Source organism: Meriones unguiculatus, chromosome 7, assembly GCF_030254825.1.
Source record: "Meriones unguiculatus strain TT.TT164.6M chromosome 7, Bangor_MerUng_6.1, whole genome shotgun sequence".
In the NCBI taxonomy this organism is placed as follows: Eukaryota; Metazoa; Chordata; class Mammalia; order Rodentia; family Muridae; genus Meriones; species Meriones unguiculatus.
This window is the reverse complement of record NC_083355.1, coordinates 87702204-87729596: the sequence shown is the minus strand read 5'-3', so window position 1 is coordinate 87729596 and position 27393 is coordinate 87702204. Positions and strand designations below refer to the sequence as shown.

Sequence of the window (27393 nt, the reverse complement as noted above, 5' to 3'; positions counted from 1 at the left end):
CTGGGTTTACACATCTGCAAAGGTGGATAAGCATTGTGTTTGTACTCAAAGCAGTCTCCGCTGTGCTGGGAACGGTACAAGATTCTTAAAAAAAAAAAAAAAAAGTCCACTAAAAGCCAAGCATGATGATTCATGACTTTAATCCCAGCACTTGGGAAAAAGAAGTAGGTGGATCTCTGTGAGTTCAAGACTAGCCTGGTCTACATAGAGAATTTCAGGATGGCCAGAGCTACACAGAGGGACCCTGTCTTAAAAAAAAAAAAAAAAAAAAAAAAAAAGCCACTTAAAAGGTATGGCGATTGGGTCATCACACATGACATGAAGTTGTCCAGCCCGGAAATTGTATTTGACACCTGGAGCTGTCACCTGCCTCTTTCCCGGGTGTTTGGAGCTGAAGCCCTTAGGAGAACCTTGAGGCCTCCTTGTCTTCAGGGACAGCTGCACGCGCAGACCCACAGCGCGGGTGCACCGCGGCCTCATTTCCGGTGACAGTGGACTTGAGCAGCCTGCCTCTCCTTTGGAACCGCGCAGCGGGTCCGATGCCAATTAGCTGAGCCTGAAAAATGAGTGTGCTCTCCGCTCTCTGGGGGGGAGACAGGGTGCCCCTAGCCCGGCCTGGGGTTGCTGCCCCGTTCCCCCTATTGTGCCTCCAACAAGGGCGTTTTATTGAAAAGAGCTGAGTGCATCTAATGCAGTTAACCGTGTCCGCCCCATCGAGCCGTGGGCTGGGGGCAAGGCGCGCAGCTGCCGCCGCCTCACACGCTCACAACAAAGGAGGGCGCCGTGGAGAATTTGCTCCCCTTTGAACGGCTCATCTGGTTTCCATTTCTGAAAGGTTCCCCAATCTTTGCTTCCACCCAGCCCCCACTCCAGCGCTGCCCCCTCACACACACACCTCGCTTCGCTCCAGCTGTGTCCCTGGGGGAGGGTGCCCCCATGTTCCTGCAACGTCACTCCCTCAGGGAGCCCTGTGCATCCCTTTGCAAGGGCTTGGGCCAACTGGGCAAACACACCTGGCCTACTGTAGGCCTGAGCCACCTTCCCAGATCTGAAACTCAGTTTCCCCGTCTTTCAAATGCCTTGATGGTTTTCAACCCCAAATTTGTGAGGGGACAAGTTCCTGCAGCATTTGGCAAATGCATAATAATAACAACAAAAAAAAAAATTAAGCAATTTAAATAGCCTTTAATTTTACAGCCCAACACAAACAGCTTTACAGAATATTTTCCCTTAGTCTTCTTTGAGCATAAGAAGTCATGAATAAAATTATCATTGCATAATTGGAGTCACATTGTGTATCTGGTTGTATCTCCTGCTTTTATTTATATTAGGGGTTTTTTGTATGTTCTTAGTCTTTGAAAATGTGATATTTTTAAGCAGCTGTAAAAGGCACCATTACGGGCTTCCCCACAACTGTGTGGATAAAGGGGTTGGAAGGGGCTGGTCCTGAGAGATGAAAGAGGCTCACCCTGTTCTTTAAGGCAGGCTCACAAAAATGACAGCTGTTTTACTGAGCACTCAGCAAGCGTCAGGAACTCACAGAGATATACCTGCCTCTGCCTCCCGAGTGCTGGGATTAAAGACATGCACTGCCGCTGTCCTATTTCCCCCGACCCCCAGGGCTATTACAAAAAACTCGAATCCTCCATTGGTTTCCCAAATTGACAGCTGGATCTGACTCTGTTTGTCTCTTCCCATCCCTCCCCCCATGTACCCTGTCCCCCTTCACACACACGCACACACCCACACATACCCTGTGTCCATCCTTGTCCAGTCCCAGTCCCTGTCCATAGCCTCCTCCTTCCCCTGCCCCAACTACAAATCAAAGATTTGCATGGCTTCCTAAGACTGTGAAAGAGGGGAAAGGTCATCTTGGCCTTCTCCCCTGCCTGACCCCCCCAGGAACCCATAAGGTAGAAATTCACGTTTGAGTCATGGTCCCTGTAGACTTGGCAAACTACATACATCTGAGTCCAGTGCCGCATGTGGCAGGGCACAACTGCCTGGCTGTCCCTCTTACCGATGGTGTGGTGCCAGTTGAGTCTCCCAGTCCCTCTGTGCCTCGGTTTCTCCACCTACAACACAGGGTGTCTATGAGGGTAAGTAATAACAAGACATGCACAAACCTCCCGACGCTTGCTGAGTGAATGCCCAGTAAAAGCAGCTGTCCTTCTGGGAGCCTGCCTTATAGATGAGCCTCTTCCATCTCTCAGGACCAGCCCCTTCCTACCCTTTATCCAGCCACAGTCCTCCTATCTTACACAGAAGGCAAGGCCCTGGGGGACATGCTGGGTGCCCAAAAACAACCTCCCAGATCTCTACCTGCTGCACAGCCTTTGCTTCTAAACTCAGCATCCCTCCTAACTCAAAGAAGGGGAACAGGGTAGTCATGAGGAGGATACTGTCCCGTCACTCTCCTCTCTCACTTTCTTTGGGCCTTCTATTTATTTGTCCGATAAGCGGCCCCATCAACAGCAGCCACCCCTTGCCCAAGTCCCCAGTAGATGCTAGACCCTGAAAGCCTTCTTGACATCTGTGAATTATCAACCCACCAGGTTGCTAAGTACAAAAACTGAACAGGTGCTCACTCAAAGGACTGGTCGCTTGGCAGTCTAACCACAAAATCCTCCTCTTCCCAGGACACTGCATCACTGGGTTCTGTTATCCATAAAAATGGTTGCAGAGGGCTGAAGAGATGGCTCAGCAGTTAAGAACGCTGGCTGTTCTTCCGAAGGTCCTGAGTTCAATTCCCAGTAACCACATGGTGTCTCATAACCATCTATAGTGAGCTCTGGTGCCCTCTTCTGGTGTGCAGGCACACATGCAGGTAGAATGCTATATAAATAATAAACAAATAATCTTTTTATATATATAAATGAGTTGCAGAATCAGCTTCCCTGGAAAGCATACATCCTGAGGAACATCACAGAGGGAGGGAGGAATGCAGGTAAGATTGCCAGAGTTAGTAAAGAAAAAAGAATAGGCCATCTACCTGGTAGATTTTTAGTATGAAAATGTATTCTCATGTGATATTTAAGATATGTTAGAAATTCTTTATTATGCCAGACCTGGTAGCACACACTAATTCCAGAATTCTGGAACCAGACACAGAAGGATCTCTGTGAGCTCAAGTCCAGCTCAGTCTGCACAGTGAGTTCCCAGACAGCCAAGGCTACATAGTGGGGGGGGGGAGGAGGAAATTCTTCATTGCTTATTTGAAATTCCACATAAACTGAGTGCCTGATGTTTTATCTCACAACCCTAACTTAGCGAGATTCATTATAGTCACCAGACAATAGTAAACACTTCCTAACCACCAGATCACATCCCAATACGTAAGCATCTCTTTTTAAAAACTGGTCATTAGGCAATGTATTCATGATGCGTAGGGGGAACACACATAAGGCTAACTTGGTTATGGAGGTCAGAGGGCAATATTGGGCAGTCATTCTTCTCCTTCCGCCTATCTGTGGGTTCCAGGGATCGAACTCAGGTCACCAGGCTTGCACAGCTAAGGCCTTGACCTGCTGAGCCATTTTGTTGGTCCACAATGTCACCTCTTTTATAGCTCGGGGGTGAAGCAGCTTGCTTACAGTTGAGCTGCACACACCCCCAAGCCTCCTGAAATTGTTACAGAGCCCAGCCAAGTGCTTGAGAATCTGCAATTGAGAGGGAATCTGTGCCTTTCGGTACAAAACTCCCAATCCCCTGCACTGAATTTGAAAAACTGTGAGTAGCACGTGCAGTCCCTCACAAACAATACATCTCTTCTTTTAAGATGCATTAAGATTCTTCTTGCCTCAAAAACTCAAGTGACGGTGCTGGAGCCACTGACACCAAGCCCCAACCATGCTGCTGCTAACCCAACGGCCCACACCATGCACTAGCGGTCCCAAAAGGTTCAAACTCCAAGATGGCAACCCTCAGGGACCAGCTGATTATGAATCTTCTTAAGGAAGAGCAGGCCCCCCCAAGAACACGATTACAGTAGTTGGGGTTGGTGCTGTTGGCATGGCTTATCCATCAGTATCTTAATGAAGAACTTGGCAGACGAGCTTGCCCTTGTTGACGTCGTGGGAGACAAACTGAAGAGAGAGATGATGGACCTCCAGCATAGCAGCCTTTTTCCTTAGAACACCAAAAATTGTCTCCGGCAAAGACTACAAGTGTGACTGCAAGCTCCATTATGACAGTGAGGGCCCATCAGCAAGAGGGAGAGAGGCGACTCAATTTGGTCCAGCGGAACGTGAACCTCTTCAAGTTCATCATTCCCAACATTGTGAAGTACAGTCCGAACTGCAAGCTGCTCATTGTTTCCAACCCTGTGGCTATCTTGACCTACGTGGCTTGGAAAATAAGTGGTTTTCCCAAAAACCGAGTCATCAGGAGTGGCTGCAATCTGGACTCCACTCAGCTCTGTTTCCTGATGGGGGAAAGGCTGGGAGTTCAGCCTCTAAGCTGTCACGGATGGGTCCTCTGGGAGCACAGAGACTCCAGTGTGCCCATGTGGAGTGGTGTGAATGTTGCCAGCATCTCCCTAAAGAATCTGAACACCGAGCTGGGCGCGGACGCAGACAAGGAGGAGTGGAAGGAGGTTCACAAGCAGGTGATTGACGGTGCCTATGAAGTGATCAAACTGAAGGGTTATACATCTTGGGCCATTGGCCTCTCTGTGGCTGAGAGTATAGTGAAGAATCTTAGGTGCGTGCACCCCATTTCCATCGTGATTAAGGGTCTCTATGGAATCAAGGATGATGTCTTCCTTGGTGTCCCTTGTGTCCTGGGACAAAATGGAATCTCGGATATTGTGAAGGTGACTCTGGCCCCTCAAGAGGAGGCCTGCCTGAAGAAGAGTGCAGACAGCTCTGGGGGATCCAGAAAGAGCTGCAGTTCTAAAGTCTCCCCAGGTCCTAGCACTTCACTGTCCGGGCTACAGCAGGGTCTCTATGGAGACCACACACCGTCTCCTCCATCTGAGCTGTGGTTAGTGCAGTTGTGTTCAGGTGGCCCGGGGAAACCTCAGCTCCCACAGCTCTACCCTGACGCTAAGTGATACTTGTGTAGTGGTAACCCGGTTAGTGTGACAGTCCACTGTCCCCGAGACACACTGCCAATTGTGTATGATCCTGGGAGCCTGCCACACACCCTCACCAGACATGCCGAGGCCAGCGAGTTCCCAGTTAGCCGTAACCTGGCTCCAGTGTGTGAGTCCGTTATGCATATCTTGTTGTAACCTGGCTCCAGTGTGTGAGTCCGTTATGCATATCTTGTTCATAAGTGTTCTAAAGAATATTATTTAGTGTGTTGTATGTGTTAGTGTACATTGAAATATTATGTAAAATAAGATCTGCATAAGGATGATGTACCAACTACCCAAGTGTCATGCCAATGAAAACACCAAATAAACCTAGAAAAAGTGAAAACAAACAAACAACAACCAAAAAAACTCAAGTGACAACACATGCTGGAGAGGATGTGGAGAAAGGGGAAACCTCCTCCGTTGCTGGTGGGAATGTAAAGTTGCACAACCACTTTTGAAATCAATCCGGAGCTTTCTCAGAAAATTAGGAACAGTGCTACCCCAAGACCCTGCTATACCACTCCTACGCATATACCCAAAAGATGTTCCACCATTCAACAAGGACATTTGCTCAACTATGTTCATAGCAACTTTATTTGTAAGAGCCAGAATCTGGAAACAACCTAAATGTCTCTCAACTGGGGAATGGATACAGAAATCGTGGTACATTTACACAGTGGAATACTACTCAACAATTAAAAACAAGAAAATCATGAAATTTGCAGACAAATGAATGGAACTAGAAAAGATCATCCCAAGTGAGGTAACCTAGAAGGAGAAAAGCACACATGGTGTAAACACTCACTTATAAGTGGATATTAGTCATATGATATAAGATAAACATACTAAAATCTATAGTCCTAAAGAAGCTAAACAATAAGGAGGACCCTAGATGCCTAATCCTCATTCAGAAAGGTAAACAGGATAGACATCTGAAATGGGAGAAGACAGGGAACAGGACAGGAGCCAACCACAGAGGGCCTCTGAAAGACTCTACCAGCAGGGTGCTGAAGCAGATGCAGAGACTCACAGCTAAACTTTGGGCAGAGTGCAGGGAATCTTATAGAAGAAGGGAAGATAGAAAGACGGGGGGGGTGGACAGGAGCTCCACAAGGAGACCAACAGAGCCAAAAATCTGGGCCAAGGGGGGCTTTAGAGACTGATGAATCAACCAAGGACCATGCATGGAGAGGACCTAGACCCCCTGCTCAGATGTAGCCATGGGCAGCTCAGTCTTCATGGGGGTACCCTAGTAAGGGGAGCAGGGGCAGTCTCTGGCAGGAACTCAGTTGCCTGCTCTTTGATCATCTCCCCCTGGTGAGGTAACCTTACTAGGCCAGAGAGAAAGAGGATCCAGATAGTCCTGATGAAACCTGATACGGCTAGGGTCAGGTAGTAGGGAAGGAGGAATACAGAAGGGACATAGGGGAGAAAGAGGGAGGGAAGGTGAGACAGGGAGTTGATGAGGGAGAGGGCTACAGCCAGGATACAAAGTTAATAAGTTATAATAAATAATAATAATAAAAAAAGATTCTTCTTGCCAAGCCAGGCCCAGTGGCCCACACCTGTGAGCCCAGCACTCAGGAAAGCAGCGGTAAGTGGATCTCTGTGAGTTCGAGGCCAGCCTGGTCTACAAAGTGAGTCCAGTTCAGCCAAGACTACACAGAAAAATCTGTCTCGAAAAAACTAAATTAAAAAAAAATCTTCTGGTTATAAGAGATTGAACTCTTACCATAAGCCAACAAGAAGGAATTGATTGCTCCTGTCATCTAAAAACTCCAGGTGATCATGTGGATGGGAGCACATCACAGGGGCACTGTCAAGATCTCCCAGTGCTCAGAGGTAGAGCAGTTTGAGCAGCAGAATAAGGTGGCAGTTCCTGGTAACTCAAAGGAAGGGGCTGGGACGTGACTGCCAGAGAGTGCTGGAATAGCACACACAAAGCCCTGGGTTCCATCCCCAGCATCCCATAAACTGGGCATGGAGCCACCTGTTATCCCTCGGAGATGGGAGTAGGACCAGGCCCCCCTTGGCTCAGAGTCCTCACAGGGACTCTGAGGACAGCCTGGGGTAAGTGAGACCCTGTCTTAAAAATAAGAGATAGGTAGGGGCTGGAGAGATGGCTCAGCAGTTAAGAGCACTGGCTGCTCTCCAGAAGACTTGGGTTTGATTCCCAGAACACACATGGTGGCTCACAGCCATCTGTAACTCCTGATCCAGAGGATCTGACTCCCTCTTCTGGCCTCTACAGGCACCAGGTATGTGTATGGTACACAGATACACATGCCAGCAAAATACCACAAATATAAAATAAAAAGGAAAAAAAAAAGCTAAGAGTCCTTATTTACATATAAAAAACTGATCAAATAATATTGCAAAAGAGAAAAATCCTCCATTCAGAAGCATGCCAAATAAAATTAGGAAGCTACCGCACCGCCGAAGGGTACAGTTAAAAATAGGACATTTTGTAGTTGAGAACGGGATAGACAGAGTGGCTTCCTTCCAAACCACAGTATGAACCAGGCTATCGGCAACGTAACATCACAGTGAACAAACTGGACCAAGCCTGAGCCGTGTGACCAAGGCCAACATTGCCAGCAAGAGGCTGTGCTGATGTGATGTGGTACGGAGACACTTTTTTTCTCTTATCACCTTCCAATAGTATTCAACTCCAGTCCAGTTATGTGGGGGAAACATACAAACCTCAACTGAAGAACCTGCTACAACATTTCAGCCATTATTTCCCAACAATGTCAAGGTCACCAAAAACGAGGGGAGCCCAAGAAAATGCCACAGCAAGAAGAACCCAAGGGAGCATGATGAACAGATTTTGTATGTGTGTGAATCCTGAAGGGGTCCTTGAAACAGAAACAAAAGACAAGGGAGGGGATTCAGAAACCTCAAATAAAAGATGGACTTTGCTTAGTAATGCTATCCCAGCGTCGCTTCATTAACTGTGACAACGAAACACACCTAATACGATGTATCAGTAACAGAAGAAACTAAGTGTGAAGAGCCTGGGAACTATCTGAGAGGGTTACACGCAAAGCTTGAGGGCTCTAACCGGAAGAGAGTCTGGCGGGCAGAATAATAAATAATTTTGGATTTTGTTTTTGTTTTGTTTGTCCTGAGATAGAGTCTCTCTGTGCAGCCCTGGCTGGCCTGGAATTCATTAGGTAGACCAGGCTGGCTTTAAACTCACAGTGATCCACTTGCCTCCGCCTCCTGAGTGCTGGGATCGGTGTGGGCTGCCACAAACGGCTAGTCACTTAAGTTTTTAACGTTACTTCAAGGGCGTGGGCCTTACAGAGGGAACAAAAACAGTAATCCTCCTGCAAAAGAATCAAATGAAAATGACCCAGGGAAAGGGACTGAACAGGCTAAGCGGAAGAAACACAGATTTGGTAAAGCCATTTAAACTACGCCTGTGTGTGGTTCAGGAGTCGACTTCGTCTGCCTCTGAGCTACTGGGCCCAGCAAGTGTTCAGAATGAGCATGCCTCGTCAGGCAGGAGAACACGGCTGACCTCCCCTCCCCCTGGCATGACATAGGGCATCTCCTGAGTCTGGCAGTAGCCTCTGTGCTTTACAGTTATGACCTTGGGTTCTCTGGCATTGTCAGAAGGGTAGGGGGAATCCAGCTCACTGTCTTGTGTGAGCCCTGCTCCTCAGCCTGCATTCTCTGCTGGGAGTGAGGACGAAGCTGGCACCACCTAGCCCTGAGAGTATCTAGAGCACCCGATCCTAAGGTCCAAAAACTCCTCATAAGCCACCACCAGCCAGAGGGCACACTCCCCCCACTCCTCGCCTGGCTCTCTCCAAAACTCCTTCAAGCTCTCTACCTCCAAGTTCTTCTTCCAGCTCTCTGAACCATGGTACACTGACGGTGTCATCCCTCCGGATGTCAATTCTACTGACAATCTGCAGCTGACGACCCAGCCCACTACTGCCCCCAACTCCTGGATTTCCCTGGGACTCAGTTCACTGCGGGGTTGTGAGACAGGATGCCTTGCCTTTGTCCCCAGAGAGTAACAACAAAACTGAGATGTCAAGAGAAGTCTAAGAAGTGGCCATGAAGCCAGCCCAGAGCTTTACGTAAGCATAGGTGCTGATTCCCAGCACCCACAGAATGGCTCCCAACCACCTGTAACTCCAGATCCAAAGAAATCCAACGCCTTCTTCTGGGCTCAGAAGGCGTATGTGTGGTACACAGAGATTCGTGTAAGCGAGACACCCATATACACAAAATAATAAAAAGAATATTTTTTCTTAAAGAACACAGTAAGCAGCATCCATAGGCGACAGCCGCTGCAGGAATTTCTCCTTTTACAGTCATTACCTTATATTTCAGGCCAGTGGGGCTCTGAGTGTGAAAGCTGCGCCCAGTATGCGTTCACTCCTCTCCCACACATCCTGAGCCTCAGTCTTGTTTTCCTATGTGGAGATGGCTTTGCAAAAGAGCTTTGAACTACTCATCCGGAAAGATGCTCACATCCCTGGGTCTCTCTAGACTCGTCTCTCAGCAACCCTCGAATTCCTCGGTATGATCTCTCTCCCACGTCGAGTTGGGGACCTCAGCACTTGCTACCTTCCTCGAGCAGATCTGTGGGTCAGATGAGGAAGAAGTGAATGGCAGACCTGTGGGAGGCCCCTCCAGCACCCACAGCTGTTGGCTCTCTTTGCCCACATGGATAGCAGACCCAACTCAGTCCCCATGCCATCTGTGCCTGACAACTTCGTCTGTCTTTTTTTTTTCCCCCTTTGGACTGGGTCAAGCCAGACCCAGATATCAGGCAGCACACACTTACACACTGAGTGAGGGAAGCTGGAGAGTGTCAGCAGGCCTGGAAGGTACCCCACAGCCCACCTCTTAGGCCCTCATGCCTGGTTCCCAGGCATGCCAAGCTCCAGCACCTCAATGGCTCCCCAACCGCTGCCTCTAATCAGGTCTGGGAGTGGACCACAGGGGAGTTGCAGCTCACTGGCTCATGTGAAAACAGTCCAGGCTGGCCCCGGCGCTCACACCTGCACACTCCATTCTTCCCTGCTGTTTACACATTGTCATCCTCAATTAATGCTTTCTAAGGGACTGCGGGGACTGATTGCCCCACCACCACGCAGGGACCCCATTCGGAGCCCTTGTGTCTGCTAAATTGAGCGTGGGGCCCTGTGATTAAATTAAAGTTTGTGGCCCTGGCCCTTTGCTCACACTCCATCCCTCTCTGCCCTGATTCCGCCTCCTCCTCCTCCTCCTCCTCCTTCTCTTCCATTTCCACCTCCTCCTCCCCCCTCTTCCCCTCCCTCTCATGGCTCTATCTCTCCTTCCACTTTCACTTCTCATCACTGGGCCCCATTGCAGCTTGATAGCAGGAGGTGGACAAGGAGGAAATGGCCTGGTCTATGGGCTGGGAAGAAGAGTAGACATTCATTTAAACTGAAGATAAAAGGAAATGAGGGACCCCTTGGTGAGAATGCTTTTCAGGAGGAGACAGCGCTGACACTCTGGCATAGACGGGGAAGCATAGCACAGCGCCTTGGCTGGCTACAGAGGTATCAGCCTCTAAAATCAGCGTGGTACACTGCTTGCTTGGGAGTTCAGATGGCCACATCAGATGTGCCTAGGCCTGATTCCCCCTCTGCGCCCACCCTTTTAAAAAAAAAAAAAAAAAAAAAACTCTGGGATCTTAATTTGTTTTTAACTCCTCTGGATTTTAGTTTCTCTGAGCCAGACAGGCAACTCACAGCAGGCAGCAAAGGGCCAGGCATCTTCAGGGGACAAGAAGCAGGTCTTAGTCCTTTCAGAGTTCTACATGGGCTTGACAATCTAGTAGCCATGAGTCCATGGAAACTAAGTGTCTAGAGCCAGCAGAGGGCAAAGTGGGGAGTTATGAGCGAGATAAAAGGCATGGCCTATATCTTGAAGCCATGGTTCTCAAACACCTCCATGAATCGGAACCCACCCTGAGTATCTTCCAAGCACAGATGCCCTGGTTCTAAGGCCATCTTAGGTGTCTGCTTTTTAAGGACAGACATCACAGGTGGGTGCAAGGTAGAGAAACACAGGTGGGAAGGTGTTGGGTGCCACCCTGAGACTTCTTCACAGCAGAAGAAGGTTCTGACATTTGTGTTCTAGAAGAAAAACTGAGGAACCCTTCAAATGCTGGGGGCGGGGCAGAAGCAGAGCGATGGGGGGAGGGGTAGAAATAGGTCCATTTGAGAATGGGCAGGACGGTGTCACCTGTTGGACGAGCAAGAGAGAAAAGGGGAGACTAAACCGAAGGGGAGTATTCTGTCAGTCTGTGGCACCAAAGGTGACAGCCGTAGAGTTGGGACAAGAGAAGCAGGAAAGAGCAGGGTGTGCTGCAGAGCAGGGTGACAGGAGGAATGACTTCAGCTTTGACCTGGGAGGCTTCCCGTAAGTAGATGGAAATAGGCCGTGGAACTCAGTGGAATGTCCTGAGCATAGCTCCACGAGAGACACAGGGGTCAGAGAAGCCTGCCTCTGCTCACCACACCCTCCTCTCCCTGGGTTGAGTATAAGAGGGGCTGATTTCACAGGTCTAGGGAGGACCTGGATCCAGCTAAAGCCGGAAGGTCACTTCTGTTCTCCCTGGGTGGGGAGCAGTGGTAACCAGAACACTGGGTGTGAGCTACAGCTGGCAGCCCTGAAGAAGAGCCACCTAGACAGGGCACAGGGAGGAGAGAGGAGCTGGAAAGAGGAGGTTTTCACTGAAAGATGAGGAAGAAAAGACCAGTGAGTATGGTTATTTTTTGCGTGGCAAGAAAGTGTCACAAGCTATGAGACGAGAAAAAAAGAAAAGTAAGAAGGGAGAAATGAACTGGGAGCGGGTTAGGTAAATAAAATAAGCAGTTCCTTTGGAATTCAAAGGAGGAAAATTAGAAACCCAGGCCCTGTTCCTCTCCATTTTCTTGAAGAAGTGGGAAGCCATGGCCCTTGCCAAGGGTGTAGGAAGGGGGCTGAGCATAAGGCAACAGCAAGAGACAGGTGTCAGAGAGAATTGGAGTTTACCAAGTCACACCAAGAGCTTTACAGTCTCCCTAAACAAGAGCAAAGTCAACTTTTGAGACCTCATCTCAAAACTTGAAAGTAGAAGAGAAGCCAGATGCGGTGGCCTACAGCTGTAATCCCAGCACTCAGGAGGCAGAGGCAGGTGGATCTCTGTGAGTTCGAGGCCAGCCTGGTCTACAACGTGAGTCCAGGACATATTCAAAGCTACACAGAGAAACCCTGTCACAAAAATAAATAAATAAGTAAATAAATAAATAAATAAATAGGTAGAGATATGGTGACGTAACTCAGTGATAGAGTAACTGAGTATTTGCCCAGGATGTACAAAGCCCTGGATCAACCTCTGGTACACACACACACACACACACACACACACACACAAGGGGGAAGGGGTAGTTGTTATCCTAGTTTGGTTTCTGTTGCTGTGGTAAACATGGCTAAAAGGAACCTGGATAACAAAGGGTTTGTCTCAGCTTAATATCACATCACAGTCCATCATGGTTGGAAGCCAGGGCAGGGACTGAAACACAAGCCTTTAAGGAACGCTGCTTCCTGGCTTGCTCTCACTGGTTCATGATTAGATGGCTTTCCTGTATACACAAGAGCCACCTTCCTAGGGATGGTGTAACTCACTATCACGGGTCCTCCAAGACTGTCGATCAAGCCAGTTCCTCACAGACATGGCTATGAGCCAACATGAGCAAGGCAATTCTTTGGCTGGGGACCCCCCCTTGCCAGGCGACTCTGAGTTGTGGCAAGTGGTTGATAAAAACTAAACAGTACAGTTGGATTAGCCAAGCAGAAAGACTAGACTACTCATAAGAGAAAGTGAGACCTTTTGACAGCAATGATTTAGACCAAAACACATATAGAACTATAGATTTTTGTGCTCGGTTAAATTGACCTTCAAGTTGAAAGGCCACGGAGAAACTTTTTATATGTTCAAGAACTCAAGAATGTTTGCTGTGATCTCTTCCTACAGAACATGCTAGGGAGTTAGCTTCAGAAAATAACTATAACTCAGAAGATGGTTACATACATGCTGGTAACAAACATTAAGCATAATTTAACCATAAACTTTAGAATAAAGTGATGGCCCTAGACAGATGGTTCAGCGGTTAAGAGCACTGGCTGCTCTTACAGAGGACCTGAGTTCTAGCAATAATAGCTCATTCAAGAGTAATGAGCGAACACACATATGAGATCTCTACACAGCACTCCCATTAAGATGTAGCTCTGAGTAAGGAAATGTACAAAACAAATCTTAACTATTTAATGATACTAGAGAATAAGGAAGCTTCAAAAAAAATAGTAAGACTGTCCCCAAAAGACTCAGGTATTAATATGACATTCACAAGAAACAAACCATATACATCTTCCAATGCACATGATATGATGTAGTCCTGAGAGGGGTGTGTGTGTGTGTGTGTGTGTGTGTGTGTGTGTGTGTGTAGGAGAGAGATCTGAAATGGGCCTGACTTTAAAGGAAGTATAGAAGACAGAAAGGCTTGTCAAGCAATGCAATAGCTATGAAATCAGCAAAAAGTTGGGGGGAAATGGCTTATTCAAGAACAGAAAGAGAAGTAAAGAGAGAAACGGAACCTAAAGATCAATAGCTGCTGAGAGCCACATTGACCAATCACAGGATACCGACCTTCCGGAGCCCTGATCTCAATAAACATGGAAAACATTGTAAGACAGTTCATGAGGTGCTTGTGTACCGACAGCTGATGAGAACTAGTGATTCTTAGTTGGGTGTGAAAATAGTGTTGGGTACTTTGCTTGCAGGCCATAAGCGCAATCAAGGCAGAGTCAACCTGAAAACTTTCCCCCACTGCCTAGTAAGGCACCGTGAAGGCCACCGGGGAGAAAAGTTTCCAGTGGTGTGACCCCGCAGTGAACTCTAGTACTGCAGTACCAATTCAGCAGGCAAGTTGTGCCAGCTGGAGAAATAGTGGCGTAGAGGTTATAGGCGAGTACAACAACCACCCCCTTTCTGGATCTGAGGCCTCCTCCACAGAAAGGAAATCATGCCTGGAACTGTAAACCTGGCCATGAGCACACAGCCCAGGAGAGTGTAGGGCTGAGCTACCGCTGGTGTGCCAAATGGATACAACGTCAAACCGCCTTCTAAACATTGATGTTTGGGCAGAGAGATGGCTCCACGATTTAAAGGCATTGGCCGCTCCCCCAGAGAACAGGGGTTTGGGTGTCCCACTAGCATACGTCTTCCTAGTCCCAGGGGATCCACTGCTCTCTTCTCGTTTCCTCCAGCGCAAGGCACGCATATGGCGCACAGACGTACAAGCAGCCACAACACTAATACACGTAAAAACAAATCAAAGTGTGTGTGTGTGTGTTTATGCCCATAGATTAGTGAGACCCTCACTGTTAGCCAGAGAAGTCTCTTCCACAGTAGGCAGTAGATCATGTAAAGCCTCCACTGAGTCAAATGCTGAGACCAAGCAGATATAAGCACCTAACCCTAAATGTGACATCTAATACAATCTGCCCATCGTTCAGGGGGAAAAGGGCAGAAAGACGGTAGAAGCCACAAGACAGGGAGGGGTGCTGTGAAATTCAGTGTCAGACACAAAACTTTAAAAAACAAACCCTTCCTAAAGGAATAAATAGAAGACAAAACTCTAAACGGTGTTGAGTCTTTAACGTCTTTAACTCTTAGAAGTGTATAACAGAATATTTAAAGATAGGCCGTAAGGCTTGGAAATAACGGGGCAGAACGGGTAGGCGTGACTCAGAGAGAGCAAAATTGGCTATTGGGGGTATTTGAAATTGAACAGTGGGCAGAGCCTGGTAAATTATTCTATTTTGCGTATGTTTTTAGTAATTTTTCCATTTTAATTTGTTTTAAACAACAACACACACACACAAAAAAAAAGGCAAAGTGCAGGTTATTGGAAATCTTGATCTGTGGGTGACTCCACCAAAAAGCTTGCTTCTCCTATCAGAGAGAAGTATCAGTCTATTCCAGTTGAAATCCCGGTCAGGGATGTTCCCGGAATCTGACTATGGGCTTCCATGGAGGCAGAGCTCTGGCTCTAGCATATAAAGGTGAGTGAGGGCCACATACACCTGAGAGTTCAGCATCCAAGCCTGGGTTCCATCTTCACCTCTGTAGACCATTCCGTCCACGCTGCAGATTCTGAAACTTGGTTTAACTTTAAAGCTTGTTCGGTTCTTCTTTTATGTGTGTGTGCAGAGGCAGAGGCAGAAGCTAGCAGACACCAGAGGTGGGTCCTCTATCACTCTCAACGTTCTTCTCGGAGGCAGGGTCTCCTTCTGAACCCAGGGGTCATGTTTCCTCAGCTGGGCTGGAAGCTAAGCAGTCCCAGCCATCCTCCTGTCCTCGCCCCTTAGGAGATGGGGTCATAGGAGTTGATGGGGACACAGCTCAGCTTGCTACGTGGGTGCTGGATCTCAATTATGTCCTCCTGACCAAGCCCTCCTGGCCGCTGAAGGGGTCTCTCCAGCCCCGGTTCTCTTTTCTACAAGTTTTCCCCACCGATATTTGCATTGACCCGCAGAAGAGTAAGAATTTGCATAAACTGCTTAAATACCTAACTTAATTAATATAGTACACCCTTCCTGAAATTTCAATTGAAGTGATCAGCAAGGAAAATACACAGCTACTGCTTAGGGATGTGGCTCAGTGGCAGAGCAGATGGCTCACACGTTGAAGATTCAGTCCCTGGCAGAGCAAAACAGCAAAGACAGATCACAGGCCATGGCTCCAAGTTCAAAGCACAAGCATGCACACACACACACACACACACACACACACACACACACACACACACACTCCTATACTCCTACAGAGATTTACAACAACAGAGAAGAAAAAAAAAAAAAACTAAGAAGTTTTGCACACATTGCTTACGTCGCTGACTATACAAATCTGCCAGAGTGTGAAAAACATAGGGATGAATTTCAGCTAACGAAAGCAGTATGCAAATATTATGCAAATGCCATCCCTTGACGGTTGACCCATGGCAAACCAAATTGGCTTTCCAGGCTCGTTTGCCGTCACTTCCACCTCTCTGCCTTCTAGGAGCTCCAGCCTCGGGAGCGTCTTGGCCAGGAGCGGCACGTAGCTCTGCTCCAGCCGTGCGGAAGCACTGATGAGCGTTGGCAACGTGACCCAGCTCGTGACTGGCCAAATGAGGTCTCGGGGTCCCCTTCAGTGAAAATTACTGGAACCGTCTCCAAGCAGCTGAGGATCCAGGTAGAGACGGATCTAAGACTGGGAGAAGCCTCGGGTTCTTTATTTTCACTGCTCCCACCCAACTAGCTTGCAGAGCTTTCCCTGCAAGGCCCGGGTAATAGGAAAAATTAGTCCTGAACCGACAAGAAGCAAGAAGAAAGGGAGTGGACTTCATCTTACTAGGAAGGACTAGGAAGTGCAAGGAAGGAAGGTTACGGCCTGGGTGAGGCTCTAGTGAGGTATCCTCAGTACATAAATGAGTAAGGAAGAAAGCTCTATTCTCAAAGGAATGACTTAAACAGTCCTGAAGCTTAGAAGAGAATGCTTAGTTAAACTATGCAATCAAGAGGCGTGTTTCAGAAGTACTCTGGATAACGGGCAGAGAGTATAGGCACAGAAAAATCTAAAGGAAAGCTGTTTCTCCACAGTGAGTTAACTTGTTTAAAGTTGAGTCGTACTTTCTAACAGACGTTTCTATATTCTGCCGCTGTTCATCTCAAAACATCGCCTCTGCTCCTTCCCCATTTACTGCCGCTACAGAAAAAAAATCCACCCACGGGATCATGCCGCCACCTGGTGGCAGAATTGGTAATAGCAGCTAAGGCTCTTCGTGCATGTAATCATTTCACAGGGTCCATGAAGACAGTCCAATCCTTCCCAGAACCACATCGGGACTGGGCTTCTGGAAAATTGGTGACACCGTGGGACCTCCTCCATTTGGTTCCATTCGTGTTAGCTAGAGCACAGGGTTCTTGCTTATTGTTTACTGGGGGTTTTCTTTGAAGTCTCGTTGATATTTTTGTATTTGTTCTGTTGTTTTGATTTTTGTTTGTGGTTCTTGGAGGGTTTTTTTAATGATTTTTTGAAATGCATCTTATATAGCCTGTGCTGGCCTGGAACTCGCCAGCACCTGGGGTTATATGCACCGCCCAGCACAGCGGGACTGGGGCTGTATTTTAAAAATAGCTTTTATCATCACTGGATGGTGGTGGCGGCACACACCTTTAATCCCAGCACTCAAGAGGCAGAGGCAGGTGGATCTGTGAATCTGAGGCCAGCCTGGTCCACAGAGCAAATTCCAGGACAGCCAGGCCTACACAGAGAAACCCCGTCTTGAAAAACAAACAAACAAATAACTTCTATCACCCATGTTGCTTAAAATAAACAGTTCCAGACACCTTTCCAATGTGAGGCTCTAGCCGTTTTCACATACTCGAGGACGGATGCCATCTACAGGCATTGAGCTGGAAAACGGTGTCTGTACTGCTGCCCTTACCTTCCTGCTGAGAATGTGAAACAACTTTTTAAAACGTAATTAAATTTAACTACATAATTTAACTACCATTTCATCAAGTATTCAGTGTTGTTAGAATGTCAATGTCATATTTTATTTTCTTACTTGTGTACTGTCTTTGGCATTCAGTGTGCAATTTACACCAAATGCATGTTTAAATGCATTAGCATTTACACCAATGGGCTGGGACTTCCATACTGGAGGACAGGGCACAGTCCAAGCACCCTGCATCCCACCAAGGCTAGTGAGCTCGTCCTCCTGCTTCAACTCCATCTCCTGAAGAAGTCGTCGTTGTCGTCATCATCATCATCATCATCATCATCATCATCATCACCTCCATCATCACCATTATCATGATTTTGTTTTGCTTGGCTTTTTTCTCTGAGAAAATCTTTTTGACCTCTAGGGTAAAATTGGTTTTGCAGGAATGAAGGTCCTAGAAGACTTCTCCTGGAGCCCGTGTGTGGCTTCCACTTTGCTGATGCTGCTTGTCCTGTGCTTGTGTGCAACTTTGAAACCTGGCCTTCCCGGCACCACAAAGAAGTCTCCATGACAGACCTCGATGCTCGCATCCTATTTGATGCCCAAATCAATGTGTTCTCATGTTCCAAAACAAAAGTTCCCAGCATCGGAGAGGCTATGTATCCGTAACTCATATGTCCATGCCCTAAGACCTTTCTCTGAAATGTCTTCTGCCTTGGCTCCAAGGACTGTGCAGTGACCTGCAATCGTTTCCTTTTTCCTCGTGCCGAAGAACTCAATCCTGTATCTAGCTTAGGTGCCTAGCCTGGGAGTGGCTCCAACACCTTGGCTGCTTGGGTCAGTCTCTGCTCTTCCCCACACAGGCGCTGACCCACTACTTGGTGATATGAAGTTGCCACACAGCACTCTCCACCCAGCCTTGATCCTGTGCCACGGTTAAGAACTGAAGCTCCAAAAATCAGCTTTTAAATGCTCTTCCATCATTCAAAATCGTCAGTGATTCTCCTGACTCTGAGGAGAAAAGTTAGTCTCTCCTCCACCTCCTTCCTCATCGCCTATTCCTCTGCCCTCTGCTGCTTCAAAGCCTGACCCCCTTCGCTGTCCTCAGTCTAGGCACTGAACCCCAGCCCAGACCCTTCACACTGACTCTGCCCTCTTTCCAGAAGAGTCTTTTGATCTCAGCCGGCCCAGGACCTGCTTATCTTCTTATGTTCACAGACAGAATGTCCCTTCAGAGCCAGCGGGAGTGTGTGCTGGAGGTTGCCAGAGGGAGCTCTCTGCCCTTACCTGCCACCCAGCCAACTCTACATTGCTAGATTTGACCACCAAGGCTATAGGGTATCAGACAACGTTCCCAGGCCACACCTGAGGCGAACAAGTCCTTTACGCTTCAGGCCCCAGATTTACCTAGGTGACCGTCCCCAGTCCAATCCACGTGGGAAAATGGGGGCAGGGGTGGAATGAGATCTCATTTCCCTCCTATCTTCTTTCTCTTCCCTGACCAGCTGTTCTTCTGAAACCATTGATTAGACCTTGTCGGATTCTTCTGTTCTGTTCTGTTTTGAGACAGGGTTTCATTACGTAGTCCAGGCTGGCCTAGAACTTACTATGTAGACCAAGCTAGCCTTGAACTTGAGATGACTCTCCTGCCTCTATGCCCCCACCCCACCCCTTACTTAAGAAAAGACTTTTTTGTTGTTTTCATTTGGGGGTGGGTTGGTTGGTTGGTTGGTTGGTTGGTTGGTTGGTTGGGTTTTGGGTTTTTGGGACATGGTTTCTTTGTGTAGCCCTGACTGTTCTGGAACTCTAGAGATCAGGCTGGCCTTGAACTCACACCTGCCTCTGCCTCCTCGTGCTGGAATTAAAGGCATGCACACCGCACCTGGCTCATTTTTGTTTTTTAAGACAAGGTTTCTTGTAGTCCAGGCTAGACTGAACTCACTATGTGGTATGTACAGAAGAACAAATTCTGAGCCTCCAGGCAAGTCTGGGAGCTGTGAGGTTCCAGCCTCAAAGCCTAAACGGGAACCACGAAACTCAGACGACCTCTGAGTGGCGAGATTTTTGTTTGCCAGGTCATGGCTTATGTTTATCATCTGCCACCTTCCAAAATGAGACCTTGTAACTATCTCACCTCACTTTGGGTAAGCCAGGGGAGAAAAATCAATGTTGGAGAGGACTTCTGACCCTCTGGGTCCTGTAGCTGTCTCACTACCCGCCCCCATGAACTCTGCTCCCTCCAGACCACAAATTTGCAAGAGGGGTCAAGGCACTCTGGGGCGACGCTCTCCTCCACTGCACCAGCTCATGAATGGTGAACCTTGTACTCCTTGTCCTAGGAATACCACCCCAGCTTAGATACAAGTCTTGACAGCTGTTCAGTTGGGCATGGTGATGATGGTGCAAGCCTATAAGCCCCAACACTTAGGAGGCAAAGATAGGAAGGTCATCCTCCAGGCTGAATGGTGGAGCAGTGTGGTGTGGTAATCATTAAAGACCAGGTGATTCCAGAAAAGCTGAAAGAACTCTCCTAGTGAACATATTAAAACTTTCTTTCCAGTGCCTGGGAGGCAGAGCCAAGTGGACATCTGATTTCAAGGGCAGCCTGGTCTACAGAGCAAATTCCAGAACAGCTAGGGCTACACAGAAAAAAAAAAATCTATATCAAAAAAAAAACAAAAACAAAAACAAAAACCTAACAACTTGAGAGGCCCACAGCGGAAGCCATTGCGATGGGCAAGTACATGATGGAGAGAAAGAGAAACAAACGGTTTGAGCACTATGAAGAGCGACAAAACTAGAAAGTGAGGGTGGAGAGAAATAGCCTGGTGTGAGTAGCCACCTGAAGCCATGGTGAAGCCATAGCCAGTGCTGCCACAGAGGGCCACGTCTGGCTCTGTGGCCATGCAGGGGTCTGTGTCGGTGTCTGTGACCCTGTATTACCACCCAAGGTAATGAAGACGTCCCTGGGCTGTGCAGAGCTGGCCCCGCTCCTCACTGGCTCAGGCACTCTGAAGAATACTTCTTCACCATTTTCTGGAGTGCAAGAAGGAGCCGCTCCTGCAGACCCACAGATTGCGGGATCTCCATGACACAGGGCAACAGCAGGATATCGGAGAGGAGCCTCGGTGAGGATCCGGTAGGGATCGTGTGTACCCCAGACGCCAAAGGCCTCCAAACACACCAGTGGCTCTCTACAGTGAACATTTGCAAGTAAAGATGCGTGAACAAAAGGATACACTGTGGGGCACACTATGACAAACTACAGCTTCCACAGTGAGATGCGGTGTTTTACTTTGTTTTCCTTTTGGTGGAGGTTGAAAACTTTCTTTCCAAAAAAGACAGACTAGATGCTGGGAAGCTTTACAAAAGAATAGGCTCCATAGAAAAGCATGTGTTTGGCATGCCCAATGTCCTGGGTTCAAGCCTAAGCACTAGTTAGTTAATTAGATGAGTTTAATTAAAGCCACAGAGTGGCCTGTAGGCATAAGGTTACTGTGTAATTTAAATGTTGATTTTTGTATCCCTCATAGCCAGTTGCAAGCCTTGTTCTGAGAATCTCCTGTCTCAGTGTTGTATAAATTCTGTTCTCTGATTGTCTCCTGATACGCCAAAAAAAGCAACTTACAGCCAATCGCTGAGCAGGGGAGAAAATAGGCTGGACTTCCTGCCAGCCAAGGGAGGGGGGTAAGAGGAAGAAGTAGGGGGATTTGGCCACAAGAGAGGTAGAAGTGTGATAAGGAGGAAAGAGCTGGAGCAGTAAAGCTGCAAAGTGCAAGAATCTCTGGGATGTACACCGGGAGGAAGCGAAATTAGTTTAGAGGGTTAAGGATTGACTAATAACTGCTCAGTTATTATGTTGTGAAGCTTATTATTAAACCAATATAAAAAGTCTCGATTATTTCTGTGATAGCCAGGTTAAGAAAAAAAAACTGTGAAACAAACACAGTTTTATTTAAAAAAAATAATAATAATAATGTTAACAGTGGCCTATATATATCAGGAAGAGGACATTGACACATGGCACAGAGTATGAATGGGCATCAGAGGGCTCTCTTGAAACTGGTAAGCATCAATCAGGCAACACCTGGTATACTCCACCCGCCATGGCCTGGCCTTGTCGGCATCTGACAGCTTTTAGAGATGAGCTGTGTTCTTTATCATCACTGTGACCACCACCTGGACTGGCATTGGCCCCCAGCTTTCTGGATCCAGATTCTGGCATTTGTACATATAGTTAGTGGGACAGAGTTCAGAAGTGCCTTGGGAGTAAGAGCAGTAGGTCTAGCCGTGGGAAGCACAAAGAAGAGCTAGCTGTCTTTATGCTGGGGACATTTGGTGGTACAAGGTGTGTGAGGTCCTAGTAATGCCCTTCAAAATTCAAGGCCCCTCTTGGGACCACCTGTCAGAGCGTTACACACTGGCTTTAGAATGGGCCCAGTTCTTGCTGAGTTTGTGAAAAGGCACCTTGCCTGCCATCGCTACTGACATGTCCTGGTCACACAGTTGAGCCCTGCACAATGTCCTGGGCATTGACAGACGAATGACTAAGAGGAGGAGCTTGGAGTTAGAGAAAACCTCTGTGCTCAGCCCTCTTCTCTGGCCGCCTTTTCCCCAGCTAGTCTCACCCTGTTCTCTTGGACCAGAAGATGGCTCTAGAGGCTCCCTACTCAGCTCCCCACTTGAAAGTCCTGCAAAAAGTTACCTCCGTTTGACCCTCTCCCACACACCCAGAGGTTGTCATTTCCATGGTGTTCCACTCTTTTAGACAGTTCTAGGATAAAATTGTTCCCTTATGTGAAAACAGGGCTGCCTCCCTGCTCTGAGAGCCTTGAAATGAAAGTGTTCTGAAATCTAAATGTTTTCTGGTGCTCCTTTGAAAACAAGCCATACTCCAGCCCTGTGTGACGGTTTATAGCCTCCGCTGACCCCGCTGTATGATTCGCAGCAGGGACAGTCACATTCAAGCGTAGTGACACCTAGAAGGCCAAGGCAGAAGAATCACAAGTTCTGGGCAAACCTGAGCTACATAGCAAAGCACTTATGTCAAAAAAATAAAAGAAAATCTATCTAGTTGAAATGAGATGTGGCATAATATAGACAGGGTACATACTGTATCACCTTCCTCACTTCAGGACGTTGTGGGACCCGCACAGATGGTTCAGCTGCTAAGACTGTACCTGCAGAAGACCCAGGTTCAGTTCCCAGCACTCAGACGGCACCTCACAACAGCCTGTAACTCGAGTGCCAGGGGATACAACACCCTCGTCTGGCCTCCAAGGACATCTACACATGTGTGGTGCACGCGAACTCACGTAGGTGAGCACACGTACACTTGGATTTTAAAATGTATAAATCTTCTTAAAGCTATTTTTAAAATATAGCACATTATTATTATTATTATTATTTGTGGTTTGGAGTTTTTTGTTTTTTGTGTTTGTTTTGTTTTGTTTTTTGAGACAGGGTTTCTCTGTGCGGTCCTGGCTGTCCTGAACTCACTCTGTAGACCAGGTTAGCCTCAAACTCACTAAGATCTGCCTGCCTCTGCCTCCCAAGTGCCGGGGTTAAAGGCATGTGCCGCCACCACCCGGCTCACATTATTATTTTTTAAACAAAAGATTGTGAAGGGTTTTGGAAGAGAGATGGCAAGCCTCCTCCTGTTCCTGTGACTATGTCTTTTAGATCCTCTAGATCCCAGTAAATTTTTCCAATGATCTCTCACTGATGGAAGAAGTGAATGGAAGTCTATTATGTGTTTGCTTGCCTGGCGCTTCCCTGCAGCTCCTATAACTTTGGCTTTGTAAATACTGCACTTTGGCTGGATGTTGGTGGTGGCAGTGGCAGCAGCGCCAGCAGCACATGCCTTTAGTCCCAGTGCTCGGGAGGCAGAGGCAGGCAGATTTCTGTGGGTTAGAGGCCAGCCTGGTCTACAGAGGGAGTTCCAGGACAGCCAGGCTCTGTTACACAGAGAAACCCTGTCTCAAAAAATCACGCACACAAACACACACACACACAAAAAAATATTGCACTTTGTTATTTGCTACACAGACAGCTGTTTATCCAATTACGTCTAACTACATTCTAAAAGCCTTCCTTCATCTCTACTTTAGATGACAATACAGTAATGGCCAAAGCTGGGGATATAGTTAAATAGCATAGTACGTGCTCAGTGCATGAGAAACCCTGTCTTCAATTCTCAGCACCATTAAAAAGAAAAAAAACCAACCAGGCATAGTGGCCCATGCCCTTAATCCCAGCATGTGGGAAGAAGAGGCAGGCAGATACCTGTCTGTGAGTTCAAGGCTAGCCTGTACTACATAATAAGTTCCAGGCCAGCCAGGGCTACATCATAAGACTCTATCTCAAATCTATATACGTATGCACGCTCTGGGCTTCACACACTCACACATGCAATCTTTCATGAAAACACCTGGGTCATTGCTTGAGCCCAGTGTAAAGGAGAATATCACTTAAAGTCCGGATATCTGTTTCCTCTTGATAGGTGAGTTAAGCCTACTTCAGCGTCTAAGGACAGGAACCTTAGCCTGAATTTTGTCACATTAATATCATGTTACTCCTTCTGTTTTTGTAACTTTGAAGCAGCTAACACTATGTGGTCTATTGTCTTTGCATCTGTAAGTAATCCTCAAATTTCAGAAGGATTTTTCCGGTTGCTGTTTTTTTAGGAGTTTTAGTTGATTGGTTGCCTGGCTGGTTGCTTTATGGTATTAGGTGTCTTCAGTAGGCCTACAATTGTTTCGAAGAAAAACCATGTCCAAACTACAAGTTAGGGAGGAAAGGATTCCTTTGGCTTGTGTTTCTACATTGTAGTCCATCATGAGTTAAATTAGGACAGGCACTCAAGCAGGGCAGGAAGCTGGAGGCAGGAGCTGATGCAGAGGCCATGGAGGAGGGCTGCTTACTGGCTTGCTCATCATGGCCTGCTCAGCCTGCTGTCTTACAGAAATCAGAACCACCAGCCCAGGGATGGCACCACCCACAATGGGCTGGTCTTTCCCTCATCCATAGCTAACTAAGAAGATGGCCTTACAGCTGGATCTTACGGAGGCCATTGTCTCAGATAAAGTTCCCTCCTTTCAGATGACTCTGGCTTAGGTCAAGTTGACGTGAAACTACTCAGCACACTAGGGATCACTTTGGGAGCCTCATGCATGCTGACAATTATCCTACTGGTGAACTAAATGCACCTCCAGCTCTTGGAGACTGTCGTTGTTCCTTCCCTTGTTACTCTTATAATCAAACTGATACGTCTATTTTTCTAGAACTCAGCATTTATCTGTTTGTTTCTCATGATGAACAGTGAAAACTTCACTGCATTTCTTCTTCCACTTCTCTCTTTCCTTCCCTCTTCCTCTCAACGTCAGTCCATAATATCTTCCGCACAGTTAAAGATGTTTACTCCTGGGATTCGAGAAGTAGCTCAGCGGCAGGGCACACCTTCGAGGTCATGGGTTCAGTTTCGGGAGCAGGAGAAATCTGAGATCAAGACCCTGGCAGGTTTGGCCTCTGATGCCGGCTGTTCACATGGTGGTCGGGGGACAGAGGACAGCCCCAGGGGGGCTCCAGCGTGAGGCCACAAATTGTAGGACCCAAGACACTGATGGTTAGATTTCAACACGCAGGTTTTGGAAGGACAGAAACAGTCAGACACTAACAGCAATAACACTGATACTTACGTCACAAGAATTACACACATATCAGCCAAACACAGTCCACAGTTATTCAAATATCTCACTACCCTGAAAACGATTCTAGATTTTTTTTTCTCCAACTCAATAACCACTTATAAAGTGTATCTGGTTATGTCTCCGTTCCTCATTCTAGAAAAGGCCTTGCCCTAATTTTGTTACATTTACCTTTTATTTTTAAGAGCACAGGCCCAGGGCTCCCACAGTTCAGCAGGGAAAGGCACTGGATGCGCAAGCTTGGGGCCCTAGTGTGGATTCCCGGGTACCGAAAAAAGGTGAAAGAAGGGAACTGATTCCACAGAGCTGTCCTCTGGCCTTCGCACATGTGCCGTGCCATGATGCGTGCACATGTGCGTGCACACGAACAATAACAGGTGAATTAATTTTACTTTTTTAAAAAGCACATGCCCGTTATTTTATTAAAAGCCCTGTAATCTCTCTGTCTCGTTGTACATACCTTCCCAGCATAATTAATAAGTGATGTGTAAGGTGAGACCCTACCCAATCTGAACATCTTAATCACCAGCCACACTTCCCCTGGGTTTTAGTATCTGTTGGTAATGTATCATTTATCAATTATTACATTAGGCGGTAGTGATATGATGATCTTTAATTTTTTTTTCTGTCCTTTGATTTGGGTCTAGATTAAAGCACAATCACTCTTTTTTTTTTTTTTTTCACAATCACTCTTAAAATTCAGTTACGTAGTGCTGGACGGTTCCTCTGAGGGTGTTTTTTTTTTTTTTTTTTTCCCTGATGCACGGTCTTCAGCTGTTAACCTTTGCTATGCTTTAACCCATAAGCATATTCAATTGGAAATTTCGCATTCCTAGTGATTCAACAGAGGAGTAACTGCCTGTGCTTCTGCCTCAGTGGCTGGTTTTCCATGCAAGCGCTGTGAACTGTGTGATTCTGGTGTGTGGGACCCATGTGAGGATGGATGGTGCAGGGATATAGCGTCCCATTCAGAGATGCATTCTGTTTTCCCCTTCCCTCAAATCTGGGATGGACTCCGGTACCTTGTAAGGGAAGAATTATTTATTTTAGCTCACCGTTTCCAAGGTCTTGGTCTTTTGTGGCCAGCAGAACTGCGCAAGTCATGGTGGCCAGGAAGCTGAGAGAAAGAATGCTTGGCTTTGTTGGCTTCCTCCAAAGCGAGAAGGCAGCCTCCTTCAGGACACCCTCAACCCTCGGAATGGCTAGCATCCAAGGAGTGATCCTCATGGATGCCGCCTGCCTGCCTTTCCCCCGAGTCCAGCCCAACTGAAACCTCAGGAAAGCACTCAAATTAGAGACCCTCCAACAGAAAGGGATGTCAGTCTCATGTCACCCCGGGGCCAGCAGACACACTCTGCACTGCACGGGTCCATGGAGCAGCTGCCTCGTGAGTGTGACATGGGAGGTGGGGGCTGTTTTCGAATCCTCCTCTATGCAGGGTTCCAGAGGCCACCACCAATGTCACAGTTGAAGTCTCTCACTTCCTTTTTTTTTTTCTTAGTCTATTTAAAATATGTGTATGGAGAGAGGAGTGTACATGGTACTATGAGTGCCTACGGAGGCCAGGAGAGGACTCCTTTGCAGTTGGAGCTACAGGAGGTTGTAAGCCTTTTAACATGGCTGCAGGGAACCAAACTCCAGGCACCTAAAAGAGCAGCGTGTGAAGGAGCACTTGTTTGTTTGTTTTCAAGTAATTACACCAAGCCAAGAGTGCCGATACCCCCACCTCACAGTGGCCCAATCACACTGGGCATGGTCGCTCACGCCTGTAGTCCCTGCTTGGGAAAGGATGGTGCAGGATTGTCATAGGCTTAAGGTCAGTGTGCGCTACATAATAAGACCTTATCTCTAAACCAAAAGAAAATGATAATTAAGCCTTATCACCACCTCAGCAATTCAGAACTTATGAGTCCTCTAACCAGAGCCTGTGAGTTCCAAGCAGCCAAGAAAAAACTATGTCTGATAGACCCACAGGTCTCACACCTGAGGAGGGTGGGAGGGGAGAGGCTAATGACAGCCACAACCTCCTCTCTAATGCTGCTGATGTTGCCTGCCTCAAACCTGGCTTCCAGCCTGAGAC

The 27393-nt window shown here is 47.4% G+C and overlaps 2 long non-coding RNA genes and 1 pseudogene across 2 annotated transcripts; all 3 read left to right on the top strand.

Annotated features, from left to right (window-relative positions):
* Positions 1-3895: 3895 nt before the first annotated feature.
* On the top strand, positions 3896-4896 carry LOC110546607 (L-lactate dehydrogenase A chain-like; annotated as a pseudogene).
* An 11277-nt stretch (positions 4897-16173) lies between these two features.
* Positions 16174-19488, top strand: LOC132655445 (uncharacterized). The gene is made up of 2 exons (XR_009593257.1): positions 16174-16352; positions 18471-19488. It is a non-coding gene; the product is annotated as an uncharacterized LOC132655445 (long non-coding RNA).
* A 556-nt stretch (positions 19489-20044) lies between these two features.
* LOC132655444 (uncharacterized) lies at positions 20045-23008 on the top strand. The gene is made up of 2 exons (XR_009593256.1): positions 20045-20735; positions 22743-23008. It is a non-coding gene; the product is annotated as an uncharacterized LOC132655444 (long non-coding RNA).
* Positions 23009-27393: the final 4385 nt, after the last annotated feature.